The 8315-nt window shown below is 49.6% G+C and overlaps 1 pseudogene across 1 annotated transcript; it reads left to right on the top strand.

Annotated features, from left to right (window-relative positions):
• Positions 1-5598: 5598 nt before the first annotated feature.
• Positions 5599-7654, top strand: LOC128595872 (T-complex protein 1 subunit gamma-like; annotated as a pseudogene). Its single transcript, XR_008383007.1, has 2 exons — positions 5599-5915; positions 6073-7654. The product of XR_008383007.1 is annotated as a T-complex protein 1 subunit gamma-like (transcript).
• Positions 7655-8315: the final 661 nt, after the last annotated feature.

Below are 8315 nucleotides of genomic sequence, written 5' to 3' on the forward strand. Positions count from 1 at the left end.
CCCGCCACCCTCGGTATATGGGGCCGGTGCCCTACCGACTGAGCCATAGGCGCTGCCCTACTTTGGTTTTTCTATTTTTAGTAGAGAGAAGGGGTCTTGATCTTGCTCAGGGTGGTCTTGAACTCCTGACCTGGAGCAATTCACCAGCCTTAACTTCCCAGATTGCTAGGATTACAGGCATAAGACACCCCACCCAGGCTTTGGGACTTTGATTTAATTCTTCCAAAAATGGTGACAGCTGGCAGTTCCCAGCCTACCCTGTTTGCCTTTCCTCTCTCTCTTTTTTTTTTTTTTGGCCAGGGCTGGGTTTGAACCCACCACCTCTGGCATATGGAGCCGGCGCCCTACTCCTTTGAGCCATAGGCGCTGCCCTCCTCTTTTTTTTCTTTTTTTTCCCAGATGTAGAAACATTTATTGAGACTTGGCCAAGTTCCTCCAATTAACAAGAGACAGCTGCGTTTTTGAATTCAAATTTACCTGATTCCAAGAACATCTTATATTCTCTGACAACATGCTGCCCCCTACTGCTCCAAAACTCCCCAGCCCTCCAGTTGCATGGCCCATGAGACATGTCACCTGCTGTCACCATGGATGTCTCACTGCTTCTTGGCACATGCAACGTCTCCCAAGTGTGACTCCAGCTTCAGTGGTGAAAGCTGCGACCACACACAGCACCAGGGCCTGGGCACAGACCCATAGGCCGGGGCAGCACTTGTTGTCCCAGCCTGTCTCTCATGGAAGCAGCACTGGCTCCAGGAGGCACAGCAGCCCCAGCTCAGCGGCTCCCGTACCTTTTCTTTTCTTTTTAGAGAAAGTCTCACTGTGTTGCCAGGCTACAGTCTGTGGCATCAGGTAGCTCACAGCAACCTCAAACTCCTGGGTTCAAGAGATCCTCCTGGGTGTCGCCTGTGGCTCAGTGGGTAGGGTGCCAGTCCCATATACTGAGGGTGGGGTGTTCAAACCCGGCCCCGGCCAAACTGCAACAAAAAAATAGCGGACACCTATAGTCCCAGCTACTCCGGAGGCTGAGGCAAGAGAATCGCCTATGCCCAGGAGTTAGAGGTTGCTATGAGCTGTGTGATGCTATGGCACTCTACAGAGGGCGATAAAATGAAACTCTGTACAAAAACAAAACAAAAACAAAAACAAAAACAGATCCTCCTGCCTCAGCTAGTTTTCCTTTTTTTTTTTAGAGACAGAGTCTCACTTTGTCGCCCTTGGTAGAATGCCATTGCGTCACAGCAACCTCCAGCTCTTGGGCTTAGGCCATTCTCTCGCCTCAGCCTCCCGAGTAGCTGGGACTACAGGCGCCCGCCACAACACCCGGCTATTTTTTGTTGCAGTTTGGCTGGGGCTGGGTTCAAACTCGCCACCCTTGATATATGGGGTCGGCGCCCTGAAGGAAAGTACTACCAAATCCAAAAAGGGGGGTGGCAGCCATGTAGCAGCACCTCATGTAGCAGCACCTCTCGCCCCCTACCATAAGAATGTGACCTTTTGTAACTATTCCAGGAAATAGCCCCGAGCTGAAGCAGATAACCCGTAACCGGTTCTGAGAAAAGAGCTAAGCAAATGTTTAACTGCTGATCTTGTCTTAAGACAGATGAGTAATGAACCAGAGTTCTTCTTATCTGGAAAAGCCCCTGCTATGTCTGCTACCCCTCCCTACTTTGTGATTTTTGCCATTATAAGCTTGTAAAACCTGCTGTTTGGGGCTTGACTCCTCTGCTCCTGAAAGAGTTACGAGTTAAGCCCCAGCATGCTGGAATAAAATCCTCTTGCTGATTGCATCAAGAGCCGTCTCTTGCGGATGATTGGGGTCGTCATCGCTCAGGACAGAGTGGGGGGTCCTGTCCCAAGTCTTTCACCCTACTCACTGAGCCACAGGTGCCACCCTCCCTCTTTTTTTTTTTTTGAGACAGAGTCTCAAGCTGTCGTCCTGGGTAGACTGCCATGACATCGTAGCTCACAGCAACATCCACCTCTTGGGCTCAAGCAATCCTCTTGCCTCAAGTTTTTTTTTCTATTTTTAGTAGAGATGGGGTCTTGCTTATGCTCAGGTGGTTTCGAACCCATGAGCTCAAGCTGTCCACCCACCTGGACCTCCCAGAGTGCTAGGATTATAGGAGTGAGCCACTGTGCCTGCCTTAGTTTTTCTGTTTTTAGTAAAGACAGGGTCTTGCTCTTGCTCAAGCTGGTCTCCAACTCCTGCGCCTAAGGGATCCTCCTGCCTCAGCTTCTTAGTGTGCTGGGATTATAAATGTGAGCCACCACACTTGACCTGTGTCTCTTCTTTTTTTTTTTTGAGACAGAGCCTCAAGCTCTACCCTGGGTAGAGTGCTGTGGCATCACAGCTCACAACAACCTCCAACTCCTGGGCTCAAGCGATTCTCCTACCTCTGCCTCCCAAGTGGCTAGGATCACAGGCGCCTGCCACAACGCCCAGCTAATTTTTTGGTTGCAGCCGTCATTGTTGTTTGGCGTTCCCGGGCTGGATTCGAACCTGCAGCTCAGGTGTATGTGGCTGGCACCTTAGCCACTTGAGCCACAGGCGCTGAGCCCTGTGTCTCTTCTTAAACTCACATTTACAGTTGCATGGGGTTTCCTATGCTCACCTGATAGGAAAAGATACAACTTCAGCCTGGTTCACAGATGGGTTAAATTAACATTGGTGCCAGTTAAATAACCTAGGGTGGCGGGTTCAACTGGGCCCCAGCCAATCTGCAACAAAAAATAGCTGGGTGTTGTGGCAGATGCCTGTAATCCCAGCTGCTCAGGAGGCTGAGGCAAGAGAATCGCCTAAGCCCAAGAGCTGGAGGTTGCTGTGAGCTGTGATGTCACAGCACTCTATTGAGGGCGACAAAGTGTAACTCTGTCTCTTAAAGATAAATAAATAAATAACTGTAGGGGTCGGGTGGGGTGGCTTACGCCTATAATCCCAGCACTCTGGGAGTCTGAGGGGGGTGAATTTCTTGAGCTCACTGGTTCAAGACCAGCTTGAGCAAGAGCAAGACCCCCATCTCTAAAAGTAGCCCGGCATTGTGGAGGGCGCCTGTAGTCCCAGCTATTAGGGAGGCCGAGGCAAGAAAATCACTGGAGCCCAAGGGTTTGAGGTTGCTGTGAGCTATGACACCACAGCACTCTACTGAGGGCAAGAAACAAACAAAATCCCGAAAAACTAGCTGGGCATAATGGCAGGTGCCTTTAGTCCCAGTTTCTTTTAGGTTGAAACAGGAGGATTGCTCAACCCTAGAGTTTGAGGTTGCTGTGAGCGAGGATGATGCCATGCCACTCTGCCCAGGGTGACAGAGTGAGAATCTTGCTCAAAAATAAATAAATAAATAAATAAAATAAAAAAGAAAAGAAAATGCAAAAGCAGCATTCCAGAATTGCAGGAAGTCAATGCCTTTGGGAGAAGGCCTCAGTCAACAAGGGGTGCAATTTGGCCCATAAATGCCTCAGCCTCCCCTTTCCGGCAGAACATTAAAGGAGGTATCATGTACAGCCTTCAGTAGGTTCCAAAAGAAACAAACGTGCATTGCCCATGTCAGGGACTTCAAAGCCTTGTCCTTATGCAAGGTGTTTGGCTTTCATTCCTTCCCGGTCTTACTCTTCCTGCTCCGCCCTCTGGGTTTTAGGATTATTTTCCAGATCAACCTCTGGAGCTCAAGCCTTTGTATTAGGCTCTGCCTTGGGGAACTCAGGTTAGACCAGTGGTTCTCAACCTTCCTAATGCCTCCTAATGGCGCGACCCTTTAATACAGCTCCTCATGTTGGCTCGGCACCTGTGGCTCAAGCAGCTAAGGCACCAGCCACATACACCTGAGTTGGCGGGTTCGAATCCAGCCAGGGCCCGCCAAACAACAGTGACGGCCGCAACCAAAAAATAGCCAGGCGTTGTGGTGGGTGCCTGTAGTCCCAGCTACTCGGGAGGCTGAGGCAGGAGAATCGCTTAAGCCTAGGAGTTGGAGGTTGCTGTCAGCTGTGATGCCACAGCACTCCACCCAGGGCGACAGCTTGAGGCTCTGTCTCCAACAAACAAACAAACAAACAGTTCCTCATGTTGTGGTGACCCCCAACCATAAAATTATTTTTGTTGGTACTTCATAACTAATTTTGCTACTGTTATGAATCATAATGTAAATATCTGATATGCAGGATGTATTTTCATTGTTACAAAGGGGTCAGGACCCACAGGTTGAGAACCGCTGGGTTAGACAGTGTCCTCCTGATAAACACATGGGAGAAGAGATGCATGAAACAGAGACGTGGAGACAACACGAGAATGAAAGATCTAGGAAAAGAATCCATTAGGAGGATAAAATAGAGTACAAAGACCTAGAGACAGAAAGTGGAGACAGTGAGTTAATACAACTGCTTCTTCCACCGACTTCTTTTGCCTCAGCTTTTTTTTTTTTGTTGTTGTTTGTGGCCGGGGCTGGGTTTGAACCCGCCACCTCCGGCATATGGGACCAGCGCCCTACTCCCTGAGCCACAGGTGCCGCCCTTGCCCCAGCTTTTTGTATTGCCTCTGCATTCTTCCGATACATTTAAAGAAACTCCTCTAGTGTCGGAAGCCATATAAGGTACAGCTTGGCCTTACTTCCTCTTCAAGTAAAAAACAGTTTTACCTTTTCCTGGTAACTTTACCTGGCAACTAGTCAACCAATCACCTTATGCCCCATCTTACTTACTCTAGCCAATCCCCAGTTAACAACTCCTCTGAACCTCCCAACAAGACACACCCACCTTCCCCGTAATGCTTATAAGGCACAAGTTTTTCCAATAAAATTTGAGACTTGATCAGAAAACTGTCTTGTCTCCCTTTCTCGCGCCCCTTGTTTGTTTTTCTCCTTAGGTGGTTCCTGCGCCCCCCGTTGCTGTCCCACGGGTCGGGACACTCTAGGGGAAGATATGGTGTGCCAGGATCTCTGGACGTGTTATGTGGTGAAGACAAGACCCATTGACGTGGAAATAACAAAGGACCCACCAGCAACACTGAATCAGTCATGTCCTTCCTCAAGTCAGTCTCAAAAGGCTCACCTATCCGTGGGCTGGGCATGGTGGCTCGTGCCTGTAACTCCAGCACTCTGGGAGGCTGAGGTGGGAGGATTGCTTGTGACCAGGAGTTTGAGGTTGTGAGCTGTGCTGAGGCCAGGGCACTCCTAGCCTTGGCTATCTCTCTCTCTCTTTTTTTTTTTTTGTAGAGACAGAGTCTCACTTTACTGCCCTCGGTAGAGTGCCATGGCATCACACAGCTCACAGCAACCTCCAGCTCTTGGGCTTACGTGATTCTCTTGCCTCAGCCTCCCGAGCAGCTGGGACTACAGGCGCCCGCCACAACGCCCGGCTATTTTTTTTGTTGTTGTTGTTGCAGTTTGGTCAGGGCTGGGTTTGAACCCGCCACCCTCGGTATATGGGGCCGGTGCCCTACTCACTGAGCCACAGGAGCCACCCCTCTCTCTCTCTTTTTCTTTCTGAGACAGTAAATGTTTTTGGTCCTTATAGACCCTGAGAAAATTCTGGGATGGGGATAAAGTGCCTCTGAGAGACCCAGAGTGGCAATGAGTTCTTTATTCAAAAAAGCATCCTGGCTGGTCCTCTGTATTCAGAAGGTTCTGCCGGTTCCTCCAGCTCTCAGTACCCGGCTCTGCATCGTGCCGCCATGATGGGCCATTGTCCTGTGCTCGTGCTTAGCCAGAACACTAAGCGTGAATCTGGAAGAAAAGTTCAGTCTGGAAGCATCAATGCTGCTAAGACTATTGCGGATATCATCCGAACATGTTTGGGACCCAAGTCCATGATGAAGACGCTTTTGGACTCAATGGGAGGCCTTGTGATCATCAATGATGGCAAAGCCCTTCTTTGAGAGATTCGAGTCCAGCATCCAGCAGCCAAGTCCATGATTGAAATTAGCCGGATGCGCTGCTCGGGAGGCTGAGGCAAGAGAATCGCGGAAGCCCAAGAGCTGGAGGTTGCTGTGAGCCGTGTGACGCCACGGCACTCTACCTGAGGGCGGTACAGTGAGACTCTGTCTCTACAAAAAAAAAAAAAAGAAAGAAAGAAAGAAAGAAATTAGCCGGATGCAAGATGAAGAAATTGGAGATGGGACCAGTAATTATCCTTCCCGGGGAAATGTTATCTGTGGCTGAGCATTTCCTAGAAAAGCAGATGCACCCTAGAAAAGCAGATGCACTGTGGTGATCAGTGCTTACCACAAGGCATTGGATGATATGATCAGCACTCTAAAGAAAATCAGTACCCCCATTGATATCAATAACTGTGATGTCATGCTAAACATCATTAACAGCTCCATTACTACCAAAGCCATCAGCCGGTGGTCCTCTTTGCGTTGCAACTTTGCCCTGGATGCTGTCAAGGCCATACAGTATGAGGAGAATGGTCGGAAGGAGATTGACATCAAAAAATATGCAAGGGTAGAAAAGATACCTGGGGGTATCATTGAAGACTCATGTGTCTTACGTGGAGTCATTAACAAGGATGTGACCCAACCACGAAGCGGCGCTACAGCAAGAACCCTCGGACTGTGCTGCTGGATTCTCCTCTGGAGTACAAGAAAGGGGAAAGCCAGTATGACACTGAGATTACACGAGAGGAAGACTTTACCCGAATCCTCCTGATGGAAGAAGAGTATATCCAGCAGCTCTGTGAGGACATTATCCAGCTAAAGCCTCATCACAGAAAAGGGGATCTCAAATTTAGCTCAGCACTACCTCATGTGGGCCAATATCACAGCTATCCGTAGAGTCCGGAAGACAGATAATAATCGCATTGCTAGAGCCTGTGGGGCCTGGATAGTCAGCTGACCAGAGGAATTGAGAGGATGATGTTGCAACAGGAGCAGGCCTGTTGGGAATCAAGAAAATTGGAGATGAGTACTTTACGTTTATCACCGACTGCCAAGACCCCAAGGCCTGCACCATTCTCCTTTGGGGGGCCAGCAAAGAGATTCTTTCAGAAGTAGAACGCAACCTCCAGGATGTCGTGCAAGTGTGTTGCAACGTTCTCCTAGACCCTCAGCTGGTGCCAGGGGTGGAGCCTCTGAGGTGGCTGTGGCCCAAGCCTTGACTGGTGCAGAACAGTGGCCATATGGGGCTGCTGCACAGGCGCTAGAGGTCATCCCCCATACCCTGATCCAGAACTGTGAAGCTAGCACCATCTGTCTACTTACCTCCCTTCGGGCCAAGAATACCCAGGAGAACTGTGAGACTTGGGGCGTAAATGGTAAGACTAGAACTTTGGTGGACATGAAAGAACTGGGCATATGGGAGCCATTGGCCGTGAAGCTGCAGACATATAAGACAGCAGTAGAGACGGCAGTTCCGCTACTATGGATTGATGACAACGTCTCAGGCCACAAAAAGAAGGGTGATGACAAGAGCCGGCAAGGCGGGGCTCCGGATGCTGGCCAGGAGTGAGTGCTGGGCAAAGTGACTTCAACGCACAAAACCAGCAAAGTCTCCCCCTTTCCTGAGCCAGAGTGCCAGGAACACTGTGGACGTCTTTGTTTGGAAGGGATCAGGTTGAGGGGCAGTCCCCAGTCCCTTTCTGTCCCAGCTCAGTTTGCAAAAAGCACTTCTCTATTGTAAGGTTTCCATTTAGTTTGCTTCCGATGATTAAATCTTAAGTCATTTGGAAAAAAAAAAAAAGCATCCATAGCTGGAAACAGACTGGCTGAGCAAGTACGAGGACAGGACAGAAGAGGTGATTGGTGGGTCCTGTGCATCGTTCACTGGCTTTCAAATCCCTACTCTCATATTAAGAAGCAGATTTTCCGGGTGGCACCTGTGGTTCAGTGAGTAGGATGCTGGCCCCATATGCCGAGGGTGGAGGTTTCGAACCCAGCCCCGGCCAAACTGCAACAAAATATTAGTCAGGCGTTGTGGCAGGCGCCTGTAGTCCCAGCTACTCGGGAGGCTGAGGCAAGAGAATCCCCTAAGCCCATGAGTTGGAGGTTGCTGTGAGCTGTGTGAGGCCATGGCACTCTACCCAGGGCGATAAAGTGAGACTCTGTCTCAAAAAAAAAAAAAAATGCAGATTTTCCAACATGACCCATTATATAATATACACATCTTTTTTTTTTTTTTTTTTTTGTAGAGACAGAGTTTCACTTTATGGCCCTCGGTAGAGTGCCATGGCCTCACACAGCTCACAGCAACCTCCAACTCATGGGCTTAAGCGATTCTCTTGCCTCAGCCTCCCGAGTAGCTGGGACTACAGGCGCCCGCCACAACGCCCAGCTATTTTTTGTTTTTTTTTGCATTTTGGCCGGGGCCGGGTTTGAACCTGCCACC

The sequence above is a fragment of the Nycticebus coucang genome, chromosome 10 (genome assembly GCF_027406575.1).
Source record: "Nycticebus coucang isolate mNycCou1 chromosome 10, mNycCou1.pri, whole genome shotgun sequence".
NCBI classification, from domain to species: Eukaryota; Metazoa; Chordata; class Mammalia; order Primates; family Lorisidae; genus Nycticebus; species Nycticebus coucang.